The 15,550-nt window shown below is 42.3% G+C and overlaps 1 protein-coding gene across 1 annotated transcript in view; it reads left to right on the forward strand.

Moving 5' to 3' along the window:
* The window catches only part of MAML2 (mastermind like transcriptional coactivator 2), a 215,230-nt gene that overhangs the window by 147,170 nt on the left and 52,510 nt on the right, over window positions 1-15,550 (forward strand).

Here is a 15,550-nt window from a genome sequence, read left to right on the forward strand (position 1 = left end):
TGTAGCCCTGAAACTGAAAACCAGGTGCGAAACAAGTAAAACATATTTAACCTTGGAACATTTAAGCCACTCTGAGTAGTTTTGCTGGGCGTTGGGCTCAACACATTTGAAGGTATGGAATGACAATATAGACGTGGAGCTCATTTGTGGATGTGAAAAATAGTTACAAGAAAATACTGAAAAGTGAAAGCCTAAGTCTTCCAATAAGTCCAAGAGAAGCAGCATTGTGCATGAGTCATTCAGATCTGGAGTTTCTTTGCAGAGCTATTTGGGTGAACAGTCTGATGTTTTGAAAAAAATCAGTAAATAAAATTATATGCGTGGACACCTTTCTCCTTTTAACTCTTTTAAATTCCCTGGCCAACTAACCATGACTTTTTCCAACAGAAAATCCCTTAGCAAGAGGTATCAGGTGAAACCTATGGGCAGCTTTGGGTGGGGAGATGTTGCTTTGTTGGAAGATGATGTAGAAAGAGCATTGGCAGGAAGCAAGCACAGCTTTACTGTTTTACGGGAGGTCTCTGCTGGCTTTTCCTCTCCTTCTTGGGCCACTGTGTGCTCTCTTAGGCGCATTTCCCCATTCTCTTAATAGACTGGCAGGCAGATGAATTTTAGCAGTTCCTTCATTTAGCCATGATGAAGCTTCCAGCAATCTGTCAGCACAGGGGAGACAGGCAGAACTTTTGCAAACACTACTATTTTTCTGAAAAAAATATGCAAGGTCACATTCTGGAAAGGAATAAGAAGACTGAGAGCAACTTTGCTTGAGGCAATGTTAGCTCCTTGCTCTGTGCCCTGTTGGGCTGCTCAGGGAGGCAAGCCAACAAGATGGTACTTGGCAACTTGGCTGTAGTAGTACTTGCAAGATTTATCATGAGTGTAGTGGGATCTCTCACCTGTGAAGCCACAAGATCTTTTGGCTTAAGAAACTTGCCCTAAATGAACTTTGCTGAGAGCCAAACTTTAGATATTACACCAAGCAAGGAGTTTTGCCTATCATCATAGACTTCTGCAAGTACTTTCCAAAGTTTCTTGTCATCTGACCACTGTCCATGGTTATGTCTGCAGGACATGGCTACCTGACCCACAACACAGCTGAGAAGCTTAGAAGCTTTGTAGACACAGATTGTGGGGCTTTTGCAGCAAAAATGCTGTTTTTTCTATGCTCTAGAGAGATAACTGAATTTTTTGGGAGATCCTTACCAGTTGTTCCAAAGTTCAGAAATTCAAGAAAGCCTCTCTCAGTAGAGTATCCTGTAGCTGTTGGAACAAAACTTAGAAATACAATTGCTCCATAAATTGCAGTTTTGGAATGGTTTGAACATAACGTTCACCTGGTAGGATTTGTGAGTTCTGTGGACTCCTTTAGCATCTGCCTGCACAGCTGCAAGGGCCCACCAACCCTTTGGTCAGGGCCTGCTTGCCCAGTCTGAATATTAAATCAGAGTGGGAGAAGACACCACTAGTATTATCTCCCAATAAAGATAACAAAGGTCAAAGCAACCTCATGGGTCAACTCCCACTGATTTGTCCCCCACTGGAGACGTCGCCTCATTTAGGCTGCATGGTCTTTTTTCCTGGAGGATTATCTCCTACCTCTGAGGATTCCTACACATCATTAACAGTAATGCATGATTAATTACCAGCATTTTCTAATTAACTTCATGATTAATATTTATTTTACTTATGCCCTATTTCTTCATGAGGAATCAAGGTTTGATTCTGCTTGGTATCATTCAACTCCTCCTCAGATCATTACAGTTGTGGACTGTAAGGACCATCTTGGAACTGGCTGGAATGCTTTGTAGCTGGAAATATGAGTGCATATTCATAAAGGGCTGCTGTGACATTACCATCAGATAACACTGACTGGAACACAGTAAATTCACATTTTTAGCTGAACCAGCTCATCATCCGGATTTTTACTCCCCAGGCTTTAAGATCCAAAAAAACCATTTGAACTTGGCTTTATCAACCCAAGCTGGCTAACTGGAAATGTAAGGCTTATAATTTCTTTGCTTGTCACATTCACTTTGTGTCAAATTGGAGCAAACTTGTAGCGGGATTTGCTAATTAGATGTCTTTTGCCTCTAGGGAAAAGTCATAAAAATGATGGAAATCATCTTGGTTTCCTGAAAGGTTGATCTGAATGAAGGGTTTGCTTGCTTCTCTGTTTTATTCTCCATTGTTGTGGGAAAGATTCACCTTTCCATTGTCTATCAGGATGCAACAGATGCACAGGCATGAAAAAAACTCTTAGAAATTCAATACTTACTTTGTTTAAGGAATAATTAGAAGCTTCAAATTCTCCACAAGTTTAATTAGGTTTGCAATACTTATACAGAACCTGGGCTGACGTGGGGAAAATCTGTAGCTGGGCTTGGGCAGGAGTTTGAAGCCTAACTTTCCACTTGTGAAGAATTGTAGTCCAGTCAGTGAAAGATGTTTCTGAAGCGAGATTTAAGGTTTCTGAACAAAAGACATGAAGCTTTTAACTAGTCTTAAGAAATTCCACACATATTTTCAAAGTTTTTTGAATAGCCTTAAGACTTGTTCAATAAGATCCATTAGTCTTCTATGTCTTCTATGTCTACTAGTGAAGAAGTCAAAAAACAATTAAAAAAAAGAAAAAGCCTGTATCTACTAAATAAGATATAATTCATCTCCTTCTGATTTTGACCTAAAGCCAAATTAAACTCAAAGATTTCAAGCTGACTTTTTCTCCAATTTTTTTTATTCAACTTCATTCACTCAAGGGAGAGGAGAAATGAAGGCTGAGCTCATGAGAACGGGAACCCTAATGGAGCAAGGCCACTCTGTCTGCTACATGTTGGCATGTGCTCTATTTAGTCTTGACATTGGGGGCGAGGTTAACAAGGGATCATGAGAGGTTCAGCCCCCACTTTACACAACCAACCAGTGTTCCTTATTTTTATGGCTCTAGAAGCGTCAGAGTTGCCTATATAGTTACAACCCACAACAGTGTTCCCTTGTGCAGAGCTCAGGGCCTTGTTAGTCCGTGTTCCTTTATAATTGCTTTGAGGATGGAATTATCTTCTACTTTTTTTCTTTTATCTTTTTTTTCCTGTTGTTCCAAGAACCCAGGAATGTGGTGTGATGAGTTGCAGCTGGGGCTTTTTTTGCCTTTACTTGTCCTAATTGGGGCATGCTTTAGATCATTTTCTTCACCGGGTCTTAACAGACTCCCTTTTAAATCCAACCAGTCTCCCTTCCTTCTGAATATGGAGCAGTCCCTTCTCCAGTACCTGCTGCAAGCACGAATGTCCCATATGCGCCTCTTGCCTCATGCTCTCCCACAGGACGGGCTGGAGTTTCCCAGCATGTAGCCAGTGGCCTTTCAGGTGCTCCACGACCCAAGGACACAGCATGGCTGCTGTGGCTGGAGAAGAGCCACAGCGCAGCATTGCAGCAAGGGATGTGACAACAGTGAGGAGCTTGCTGAGGTGACCCCCCCATTGCAGGCCCCCTCCATTACACCAGCTCTTCAAATGCCTAGAAAATCAGTGCTTAACTGCTATATATGCATTGCTCTTAAATATCTCCAATGGATAGAGATAGTATTTCAACTAACCTGGCAGCTCCGCAGAGATGCTGAGACGGATTGTCCTCTCATTTTCTCCAGTATAAACCCAGGGTGATTTAATTTATTTTCAGGAAAGCATAAATGGACTTACAGCAGCATAGTAAGCAGCAGCATATGGCCTTCTACCTTTTTTTTTGTAAAGCATGGGCACCATACGGATTTAATAAGAAGTGTATGTTAAACTGTCAGATTGTTAGAGTGCTATGTGAGGAAGAAGCACCAGGAGCAAAAGATCTAATGGCTTTTTTGAGAGTGCAGATATAAAAACTCTTGTTATCGTTCACTGCTGAGTGATAACTTACACGTCTAATTTAGCCTCCTAAATTTCTCAGAGAAAATGTGGCTTCTTTGGTTGATTCATATCAAAACAATATTTTCCCAGAGTTTTGTGTTTACCACTAAAGAAGAAAAGAAGAGCATATTTTGGTGAGGCAACCTCTTGGTTTTCAAGTGTGAAGGAATTATTTTGCAAATATTTGTGAAATGAAGAGAGAAAACCTAGAGTGGCTTGTGGTAATTGGTACAAACTGGGACTTAAATTTGACTCAGATCATAAATAACAACGATTCCAGGCTTTTGGAATCTGCAATAATAGAAACTGTTCCATAGTGTAAGAAAATAACAATGTGACCTTTCTTTCAATGCCTGCTATAAAAATAATACTTGGATGACAGCTTTTCTTGATAGCTCCATTTTGGTTGCATTCCGTCATGCAAGGGCTTCTGAATTAAATATTCTGGATAAAAACTTGAGTATGTCCCAATAACCACCATCGATTACAGGGTCATAGCTGATTTATGAGCACAAAACCAGAGAGAAAGTGTCATAAGTTCCTATATTGTTGTGGTGGACAGTTGTCTTGGTAGTGCTCATGCTCAGTTTACTGAATGAAATATATAGACAATCACACTGTGGACAGTCAGTCCCTGAGGACATTGTAATTCAAAGGCCCAGAGACATTGCCAGTTCCATAAGGCTTCTTGAACTCTTTGCATAAAGTATTTACAATGGTAGAACAGCAGAATATTAACCACTTTGGTCAAATGCTTCTGGGTTTGAGGATTTGGAAGGTAGCTGAGGTAGCCCCTGTTTTTTAATTTGGTCTGCTTTTTGAAGGTACTTCCACAAAGATACCAATAAAAAACACCGATGCACTTACCTGCATGAATTCTTTGATAATGTCAGCACACTTGAAGTTGTATTTATTATTTATTAGCATTGTGAAAGTGCCTGGGAGGTGCATTGGTAGGGCAAAATGTCATTTTGTGAAGAACAGGATAAACTCAGATTAAAAATAGCACCTGTTTCAAAGGGACAGTGTTGATCTGGCTTCTGTAAGAATCGAAGAATACAGAGGGAATTTGAAGGATATCAGCTTCTACCCACCTATATGTCTAGTGGTGTTGATTTGAGGACTGCATTGACCCAAGAGGCACCTCATGAGCCAGTCACTTGTCTTGGCCATGAGGGAAAAAAATGCTGTTGGAGACAGGAGGCACAGTAAGGGTGCTAGCTGCTTCACTCCTCTGATTTTACTCCACCGTCTCCTGGAAGAGATGTGCTAGGGTAGGGAAGCAGATGTACAGCCAAGGTACCTGGTGTGTACGTAAGAGGGCATGATGGTGGCTGCAAGGAGGAAAGGGCAGCTGAGAAGATCCATAGTGCTGGTGGCTGAGGTTACAGTTTACAGGTCTGGGGTGGTAGGGTAAAGTAGAGAACCATTAACAAAGACAGGACATGAATTTGCTTATTAGGTTAACTGGAAAGGAGACACAACAGGATGAGTCTGGGATAAGGAACTGTGAAGATGCAATGCTGACCAGAAAGAAAGGGTCCAGGGATGTTTCAGGTCTGGTTCTCTGCTACGAAGCAAGTTAGTCTGTCTTGACCTGTGATCTCATCAATAAAGCTGGGATATCCATACGGGCTTCTTACCTGGTTGAAATGAGAATTTCTGCTATTGCTCTGTGTGCATCTGAGGCCAGAGTCAAGCCCTGAGTCAACTTCCTGCAGGGATTTTGGAAAGGCAGCCTGGAAAAACAATATAATTCTACAGCCATTTGGAGCTGGTATGGTGAAAAACCCTTTCCTGTAAGTTTTTGCTTGTTTGTAGGCAATTTATGAATACCTCAAGAAGTCAAGGAACAAAAAAACTTTAACAAGGCCCAGCTCCCATTTCTCTCCCTGGAGTCTTCCTATTATTTTAATTCCCCAAAGTCCTCAAAAGCAAATCCCAGTAATTTGTCTCTCCAGGGGTTCAAAATGAAGGAGTATTTTAATGGCAAATAGTTATTCCTCCACTCAGCCACTTTTACTGCTGGTGTTTTTATGGTGGAGACCTGCCCCAGGCCACAGATGACTGTCATTAAGACAGCAACAGACCTAGTAATGTTCCTTTAATATGAGTTTTCATGGGTGAATTTACCATTTGTATGTGATGCTGATCCAGAAAATCAGCCAGATGCTCCAACAGAACTATTCCAGAACCATCTGCCTGCTTCATTTGCTGCATGCCTGTTTCTGGTAAAGTATACACACAGCGTAAGAGACAGCTTTTGCCCTGAAGAATTTATAATCTAAATAAGCAAGCCAGCCAAACCTTGAGAAGAAGGAAATATTACTCTGTATTTTATATATTAAATATTTTAGGAAAAAGAGAAGGAAGATCTCATTCAAAACCATTACAGTCAATCCACTGGAGTTGTTGGATAAGGACGCATCAGCTGTTGCAGAGGAATCCTCTGGCAGAGTCTGAAGTTGAACCAGACCCAGTGTCAGTCTCAGAGACACTTGCCTTGTGTGCCAGGATAGTGCCTGAACCTATCAACCCGCATCTGCTCATCTTGACCTGACTGCCCCTTGTCCCTTGGTCTGAGATACTTCTCTACAGCTGCAGCATCCACAGCTCTGAGCCTTCACAGCCTGCACAGTCCCCCAGAGGAGACCTCTGAAGCAGTTACAGCAGTATTTGATGCCTCTTTTTTCCCTTTGTACCTATAGATTGATGATAAACAACCCATCAAGGTGCACCCAGTGTCTTAACAACCCTCCAAGGGGGCCTTTGATACACCCATGCATGTGTGGACATGCCGTGGCTATGCCTGAGATTCTGTTTGCCACCTTGTGCGTAGGGAAGGCGTGGGGTCTTGAGCGCAGCCTCATACTGGGTTGAGCAGGTCAACCATGTTGAGTTTTGTGTGATCTCTTTAAGAATGGTCCTCACTTCTCCATCCTCTCTGACAAGGCTCTGTTTTGTCAAAATCCAGCTGGAATTTGGAGGTGGGCTGAGTGTGCGAAGTAGTTGGTCTGTCTGAAAAGCCAAACACCTTTCATAGAGTCTTTTGATAGTAATACTTAGTCTTGACTTAGCTGTGGAAACATGAGTTGAATGATTCTCCAGGTTCATAGGAAGAGGTTAGGATTTATTTATGTGAGGTCCACATCATATCGTAAATCAATAGAAAACACAGAAATCCCATAAAAGGAGGGGTATTTATCCCTCTCTATCATACCAGTTATCTGGATTTAGTGTTAATCCCATAAGCTTCCTATGGGACCAGTGAGGAAGGCGCAGCTCAGAGTACCTAAGCCAGACACATACGTGAGGCACAACCTTGCTGCAGAAGGCTGTCAGCATCCATGAGCCCAGCTGTACTGCTGTGCCTGCAAGATAGGTGCAGACTGAAACTACAGCGCATTGAATTGTGTGCCAGTATGTCAAAGGAATGGAAGGACAAGGGGCTTTGCATTGGTCTTAGGTGAGGTTTCACAGGACCACAGAGTTGATCTAAAGGCTAGGAGCTTCAGAAAGGGGCAAAGAGTCCTCCCCTACCCCAGCCCGGTGTCCACTCCTTCCTCTGGCACCAGCTCTGGCATTTGTCTGAGCTCTCACAAAACCGGCAGAAAACTATCCTTTATCTCTCTGTGTTGGTTTTCTCTTCTTATAGTGACTTTCTCCAGCTTGTGGGGTCAAACAAAGCCAACACCAATACGAGGGAAGTGGCAGGAGAACATAGCTGGAGGCAAGAAGTGGAGATGTTAAACTCAGGTGGCTGGTGCTGGGGAACCTCAGCTACAGGGGTGGTCAGAGAGTGAGTGGAAGGCGGACAACTAACTGCAAGAGGGAGTCTGGCTGTGGAAGAACAGGAATTGAGGGCAGGAGAGAGTCAGGGAGCACAAAGTTTAGTGCAAGAGAAACAGCTGGGTGGAACTGGGTCCAGAGCAGGGACAAATGTGCAGGAAGGACGAGAGTCTCAGGGTAGGAAGAAGCCTGAAAGGCAGTGATACACAGTGCAAATTGTGCTTGGGTGAGGGGGAATGAGTGAGAAGGATTGGGAGCTCAGGAGGAGGAAGCTGAGAATAAGTCTGGGTAAGGCAGAGGGAGTCCAAAGGTGGGAAATCGTGTGGGAGGGAATGAGGCAGAACAGGAACTACTAATGCACAAGGCACAAAGCACCTCTGGTCTTTGCAAAGGGGAGAATGGAAGACTGGTAACACTTAGAACCTGTTTCTGTATCCTACACCAGGAATACGTGAAGGGACATAAGGGGCTTGTCCAGAAGTTCCCAAAGCATCTGCAGGAAGTCTTCAGGACGTGGCAGAAAGTGCAGCTTTCCAGACCTGCCTCACTCTAAGTCCTTCAAATTGCCAGCTGAAAGGACACACTACATATTTCAGTCCTTGCTATTCATCCTGCCAGTCTCCATCAGTCAAGGAGAAAGAATAATTAGCATTATTTGTCCCACTGGAAAAAAATGAATGCATCCCATTCTCCATTCTCTGGCTTTCTTCCTTCAGGGAACCCTACAGCTCTTCCACCATCCCCAGCTGCAAGTGTAGCCATTAAATAACCAAATGTATAGAACAGAATAGAATAGAATAGAATAGAATAGAATAGAATAGAATAGAATTAGAATAGAATAGAATAGAATAGAATAGAATAGAATAGAATAGAATTAGAATAGAATTAGAATAGAATAGAATTAGAATAGAATAGAATAGAATAGAATAGAATAGAATAGAATAGAATAGAATAGAATAGAATAGAAATTTCAGTTGGAAAGGACCTTACAATGATCATCTAGTCCAACTGCCAGACAACTTTAGGGCTGACCAAAAGTTAAAGCATGTTTTTAAGGGTATAGTGCAGATGTCTCTGACAGGCTTGGGGCATCAGCCAGCTCTCTAGGAAGCCTGTTCCAGGGTTTGAAATGTCTTCTTGCCTTGCAGAAGGTGTACGTGAGGAAGAATGATGGAGACTGAATGATCCTCTCAGGCCTTCATAAGAAACTCTATAGTCCACCTTGGTTGAAAAGTTCCCCACGATTGACTGATACCAAAATACTTGCAATGACCAAGGTGTGAGAATGAAGAAAGATGGTATTTCTGTGGAGCCACGTTGTACTGTAACCTGTAAGAGGGAGAGAGACTTTGAGGGCTTTCCGTAATTCTGTGAAGATGAGTTAGATGTACTCTCAGAGTCTTTTCTTTTTCCAGTCCTTTCTATAATTTGCAGTGGTTGCAAGCCGGGCCACAGCCTAGCTCCAAGTGAGTGATGAATGACTAAAGGATTTAGTGCTTTGGTTCTGGTTAGAAAAGCATCCAACTTTATCCATTGCAGAACTAGATTTCTCCGAATGACTATAAACTGCAATCCCAGCTAAAGCAGGCTTTGCTGGGGTGACTCCAGTCTTGTCTGGTTTCAGCTAGAATGGAAAAAAAAGAAAAGAATGGCTTTTTTTTTTCCTACTGGAACCAGTAAAAGACATGGGAAGACATAGGGATTAGCAGAAGTATTGGGAGCTTCACAGCCTAAGTGCAAAACAGAGTGGGAGGAGGGAGGGTGGGAGTAAATTCTGGCTATCCATCCTTAATCCAAAGCTGCCTGCTCCTTCCCAGGCTATACTTCACTGTCATACACTTGCAAATTCACTCCAGGAATGAAAACAGACTAACTTTAAGCTTGTTCCCAAAGCTGCAAATTTGTCCCTGCTGGGTGTTAATTTAACTGCTTCCAGGGCACCAGGATGTCTACTAGTGTTGCTGTGCTTGCTTTCTTCTTTTTTTTTCTTCGCACATCTGGCATTGTGAAAACTTCCAAGCCATCACACAGAAGAGTGATGAACTGACCACATTTAACCCTTTCTGCAGCATGCCAAGTATGAACCTGCCTGTCTCTCTCCGGCATTTTCTCCCTGCAGCAGAGGCCATGGGCCTTGTTAACACGTGGGATCCACAAACTCCAAAGTGGGTCTTACGAGCATTTCACAGGCTGAGAATAGAGCCTTTCTTCAGCTCCACCATCCTCTTCTGTGAACAAAACTGGCTAAACAGTAATAACTGGACTTCAAAAACTTCCAGCAGGAAGAAACAGGTTCAGGGCATGGAGAGTTTTTTTCCAAAATATTTCTTTTTTTCCTCTTGCTTTCATCTGGTGCTGCCACTTCCCAGCAGGGAGGATGTTCAGTACAGTAGTTTCGCTGACATTATGGCAAGCGATGGCCCTTTCCTGTTGGTTTTTGATTGTTGCCATTTGTTCTGTAATGGCTGCATTAACTGTTCATCTGCTGCGTTGACTGAACCAGAGCAAATTCAAAATGATCTGGGTGGCTCACTTCTAGTCACAGCTGTTGTACTTTACCTGACTTTCTCCACTTTATTTGCTTTCTGTTGAACAAGTTGTTTGTGTGACCAGCTCACTTGTTTCACTGACATATTTCCACCGATAGCTTACAGATTGGCTTTTTTTTTTGGCTTCGGCTAGGGTTTCCTGCAAAAAGCCCAAAATACCTGAAACGCAAATTCCTCTTCCGTTTTGCCCTTTTGTGCAATGCCAGCCTTATGGCATAAGGAGAGTGCAAAGTCCTCCTTTGCTGTCTTCCTCTCAGCCCTATCATTACTTTTTATCCTGCAGCCCTCCTTTCATACTTCCATCCTAGTGACTGTCCCTTCTCAGCCCTGGTTCCTCTCAGCACCTGGCCCTGGGGAGCTGGAACACCATGGAGAAACATCTCACAGCCACGTGGGCTGCTGAACACAGCAAGAAAGCAGCAGTACCCACCACATCAATGCAGGAGACCCAAACGTGCTGCAGTCCTTGATTTTGACATCTTCTCTTCTTCATGTAGGGTTTTCACTGGTGAGTTTTATTTTAAAAAGAAGTAAATAGCTCTTGGTCCACAAATTACAGGCCTCATTGGTAAACATGAAATCTACTTCTTGGGCTAAGTACAGCTGTGTTGTCAAAATCTTACTTCGTATTCAAAGTGCTGTCAAGGGCAGCCTTTTTCAGAGGTAGCATATCTCCGTGGGCCAAGCTCCAGGGCCCTGGGAAGCATTGGAGCAGTTCTTCAGAAGGGTTTTCCATAGCCATATATATACTGCATTAAAGCAGTATCTTCAGATTTTTAATCCTCCTGAAATGCTTTCTGGAGTGTTAGACTCACCACCTGAAAACACTAACAAAATTTGGTTTGTGGAGATACAATCATTCATTCCCCTATTAAGCCTGAGCTTCTTAAAGCTGCAGAGTGAGACTTACATGTTGATAGCCAAATTATTTATGCAGATCTAGAGAATGTCAGTGCAAAACCCATATAGCTTTAACATATCCACCCCTGGTTTTCTTCTGACATGTTTTCCAACCAGTGCACCTAGTAACAACCTTTGAAATCAGCCATATATAAATTTAGGCTTGAAATTAGCAGAACATTCCCAGAAATTGGGGAAATTGTTTGGCGTTCCCAAGAAGAATGCTGGTGGCCAAAAACCTAGCTGCTTGTAAGATAAAATTTAGAATAATTGTTAGATGGTATGTGATAGCAAGGCACTCAGTTTAAAAATGGGATCCCTTTCTACTCCTCTGCTTTCCTAGCAAAATACAAAATCATCCTCTGGCTGTCGCCTCATGTGGCCGTTTCTCTGAAGGAACCTAGTGGGGAGCTGCGTAGGCCACTACTAAGCGAAGTGGAGTAGATGGCATGGCTAGGGACACCAGATAGATTTGCAGACATTTAATTGTAGCATTCGTTTAAATATATGGTCTACCATTGTTATGAGCTCTGAGGAAATTTTCCCGTTCTTCCTCCCAAAGAATACAAAGCAAATTGAAAGCTAGTCTGTTGGTACAGTAATTGTATATAAATTTGCACATGAATCATTAATTAAAGTCAAGCTGTGGAAAAAATTAAAAAGGCTAAAAGACCTTTGGACATTTGTGTGAAGATCACTGCGCTTGATACCAGGGAATATAGAAATGTTTGGACTGTTTTCTCAAATGGACACAATGTTAATGAATCATTTTAATCACCTTCATTATAGTCTTTCAAAGAGGAGACTGCTATGCAAAACCAAGCCTGACAAAAATAACATACAAAACCCAGAGGCAACTGTGAGGCTGCTAATTAGATAACTTTGTCTTGATATTTGCATCTGAGCCTATCGATCTGGAGAACATAGCATGTTACTCTAAGGGCAAGAAGCAAGTGAATGGCTGCTGCCCTGTGTCCTCTTGAACGATGTCTTCAAGGTACCTCTTGGTCTCTTGCATGCCCCAGGGTAAATATTGGGGAGAATCTTTATCGTGCTTTTCCCAAATTTTTCTTACATCTCTGGTCTTTTTGTGGCAACAAAACAATGCAGGAGCTGGAATGATTCTGTAAATGTTAGTGAACAAAACAGATGTAGAATGCCCAGATTTTGTGTTATTCTAGCCACACAAATGCTACAAGCGAAAACTAAACCAAATTAGGTTCATGCACAAATATTACTAGGAACAGCGAGATAGTAATGATAGCAGAAGTAATGAAAATATGTAATATATGCTAACAGTCTTCTACACATGAATTTATCCACACATCTTCTGTGAAGTGTATAACTATTAACTTGTTCTGTAAAGGTTAAAAATCGAGATGGTGAGATCAACACTGTTTTCTAACACAGCTTGTGAAGTTAAAGCATAAGAAATACATGTGGTGCATCTAAATAGGTGTCTTCGTATAAAGTGACTGAGTCAAGAAGAGATTAAGTAGATCAGTATTTGTGAAAACAGTCCGTCTATTTAGATGAATATGTATGGCTTTAATTTTAGTCTCCAAAATAGGGTTGGATTCAGAGGTAGCACAAACTTTGCAGTTTTTATAAATTTTTCAAATTATTTTTTTTTGTCCAAGCACTCCTCCATCAAAAATTCAGATAGGCAAAGATTCCTATGAATGTCAATGAGTATTTTCAGGAAACTTCCTTTTAAAGATGTAGAGGTTTCAGCAACCAAAGCAGTGAGAATTTAATTTCACTAATATTTAAATCTGTATAACTTAAACTAGCTTACAAATTCAGAGGGTTACATCGGGATAATGCCACTGTACCACTAGGTGTTTGCATCCCAGACGCCACCTGCAATCTGTGCTTCCACTTTGGGCAATATATAGACAGGAAGAAACAGCTTCCTTGTAATTAATCTGTGACTTCTCAGATGAGAAGGTACGAGAGAGGAGATACAGAGAGAGATCATGAGTGAAATGAAGAAGACAAACAGGGAAGAATTAATCACTGTTTCTTCTAGCAGGAAAGTTGTAGACACCTATTGAAATCATCAGGCAGAAAAACAAGCAAGAGGAAGGCATCTTATACCTAACACCAGGAAGCACTTTCTGTAGGTCTCTTTGCTGCACCACATTGTGAATAGCAAAAGTAAGCATGAATTCAAAACTGGAGTTGGGCAGAAGAAATTCAGAAGAAGTATTTGTGAAGGGCAGCCAGACAGTATGTAGAAAGAGTGCAAAGTTGCACTCAAAATGCCTAAATGGCAAAATTTGGAAGATACATTAGATGCAGTCCCAGCATACAGTGGCTCTGTTCCTACGGTCCATCTCTGAACATCTCTTGATGACTCTGAAGGTGACCACTGTAACACACAGTTCTGTATGGTGCCACAGAAATAACACTGCTTGATCATAGCAGAAAAGGTTAGTAATGCAAAATATGCCAGAAATTGTGCCTGGTTTGGGGGAATTAATCTTAGTTTTGTCTTCCCCAGTGAAGTTTAGGATCACCTGTCATACTGGCCCCTCATTGCAGTAGTAATTTTGCCAGTTGACTGGTCTCCAGCTGACCTGACCCATTTTGGCCCAGCAGCCCCAGGGCTTGTGAAAGTGGATCTACTGGTTGCTTTTCAGCTGTGAGAGCAGGCACAGCGATGTGATTGTGAGCCATGCCTCTCGGAAAGGGTTTTTTTAAAGATGGGAGCTCTAGGAAAGCAGAGCATCCCCCAGCAGTTTCTACTGATGCATGTGCTCCTCCTGTTGCTGCCTTCAAGGCAAGTTTAATGATTGCTTTCACAGGGTGGCAGAAATGTCCTGAGGAACATAAGCAATGGAAGGGAAATGGTGATTTTCAGCCATTTATAAGTGATCCAAACTGGAATGGCATTTTATGGAGAAGCCAAAAGCAACAGTGTCAAGGTACTAGTCTTGCTCACTTCCAAGTTTCTTGCAAAAAGTGAAGGAAATTAGATTTCTAAACTAATTATTGCAGGATCTCTTTCAAGCAGAGTATGTAAAACCTCCATGACACTAATGCCTGCTTTTTACATTATGTTCAAAAGACTTCTGCTGATTACTAGGGTGATCTGTGGAAATACTGACAATTAAACTTGTTTACTCCTCCCTGCTATTGCAAGTTTCTACACAAAAATTTGTCTCTGATTCTTATTCAGGCTGAGATCCCCTTTATGTCATTATGACCATAGAAAGGAGCCTTTAACTGAAGAAAAATTTAATTACATATTCAGGCCACTTCAGTATAACAGGGACTTAGTGTTAATAAGAATCAGGCTTTAGGTGTTCCAAATGCTCTTTAAAAAAAGAGACAACAATGTGCAAAGTAAACTCCAAGTTATTAATTCAAGAGCAGTATGAGCAGCAGCAGCAGTAAAGAAACCCGATATATCCATCAATCAACACTGTGGAACCCTGTTTGTTTGCACTAGTTAGAGAGTGATGAATAGGTCCTCTGTGTAAAACATTCAGCTACAGTGTGAGAGGGTAATAAATTATGTTTGTTAATTTTATATGCCATACACATAAAAATCACTAAAAATTGTTAATACACTGTAATGGTGACAGAAAGGTCTGGTGCTGTAGGAACCTTAATGTGGTGCATTTTCATCTCCACAAATGAAGGTCTCATTTGGCATTTCGTGCATTTCAGGGAATATGATATAAAAGGCCTGGAGGAAGAATTGTACCTACTAATCACTCAGGTTCCCAGCTGCCTCACTGGACTATAATTATCTAAAAACGATGCTTCTTGCTTATGCTTATAATCCCCATTACCTCAGCAGTCAATGGAGAGACAGGGATCTCCAGGGGATGAATGACTCTGTCCCCCAGGAGACACCCAAGGGAGATGCTGTGATGTGTGGCGGCAAAGGCAGGGGGGTGGTGATGCCGTGGCTCACCCTGTTCCGAGAGCTGAAGGCGGATGAGGTGGATGCCCCCATCAGGGTAGTGTACAGGCAGGCATGAGCTCAGCTCTGGGGCCAGGCTGTGAGTACAGTCCTGGCCTTTAAGCAACCGGCAATGGGCATTGAGAGTTTGGTCTCAAACCAGCCCGTTCTGGCACAGGTAGAGAAGAAATGTAGACCTGGGCAGCTGGCATTGACTACGTAACCACCTCAGCCTGGTATTTCCCAGGCTGCTTTCAAACTGCACCTCAGACTGCAGTCAGCGGGTGCAGCCTTTTAAGCCCAGGTTAGACTCTTGCAATTTGGTTTGTCTTTATCAGTGTGAGCTCTTTCCACTTCTGGCTATGAGCTTTGACTGGGACAAACCTCTGCACTCCCACCCCCTGCCTTCTGTCCTGCAGCGACACTGTTGTATGACTCCGTTCACATTTTCACACCCACTTCTGTTGCAGCCAAGGCTAAGCGACCGTGTGCAGCCCCAG

This window comes from Falco peregrinus, chromosome 4 (assembly GCF_023634155.1).
Source record: "Falco peregrinus isolate bFalPer1 chromosome 4, bFalPer1.pri, whole genome shotgun sequence".
Classification (NCBI taxonomy): domain Eukaryota; kingdom Metazoa; phylum Chordata; class Aves; order Falconiformes; family Falconidae; genus Falco; species Falco peregrinus.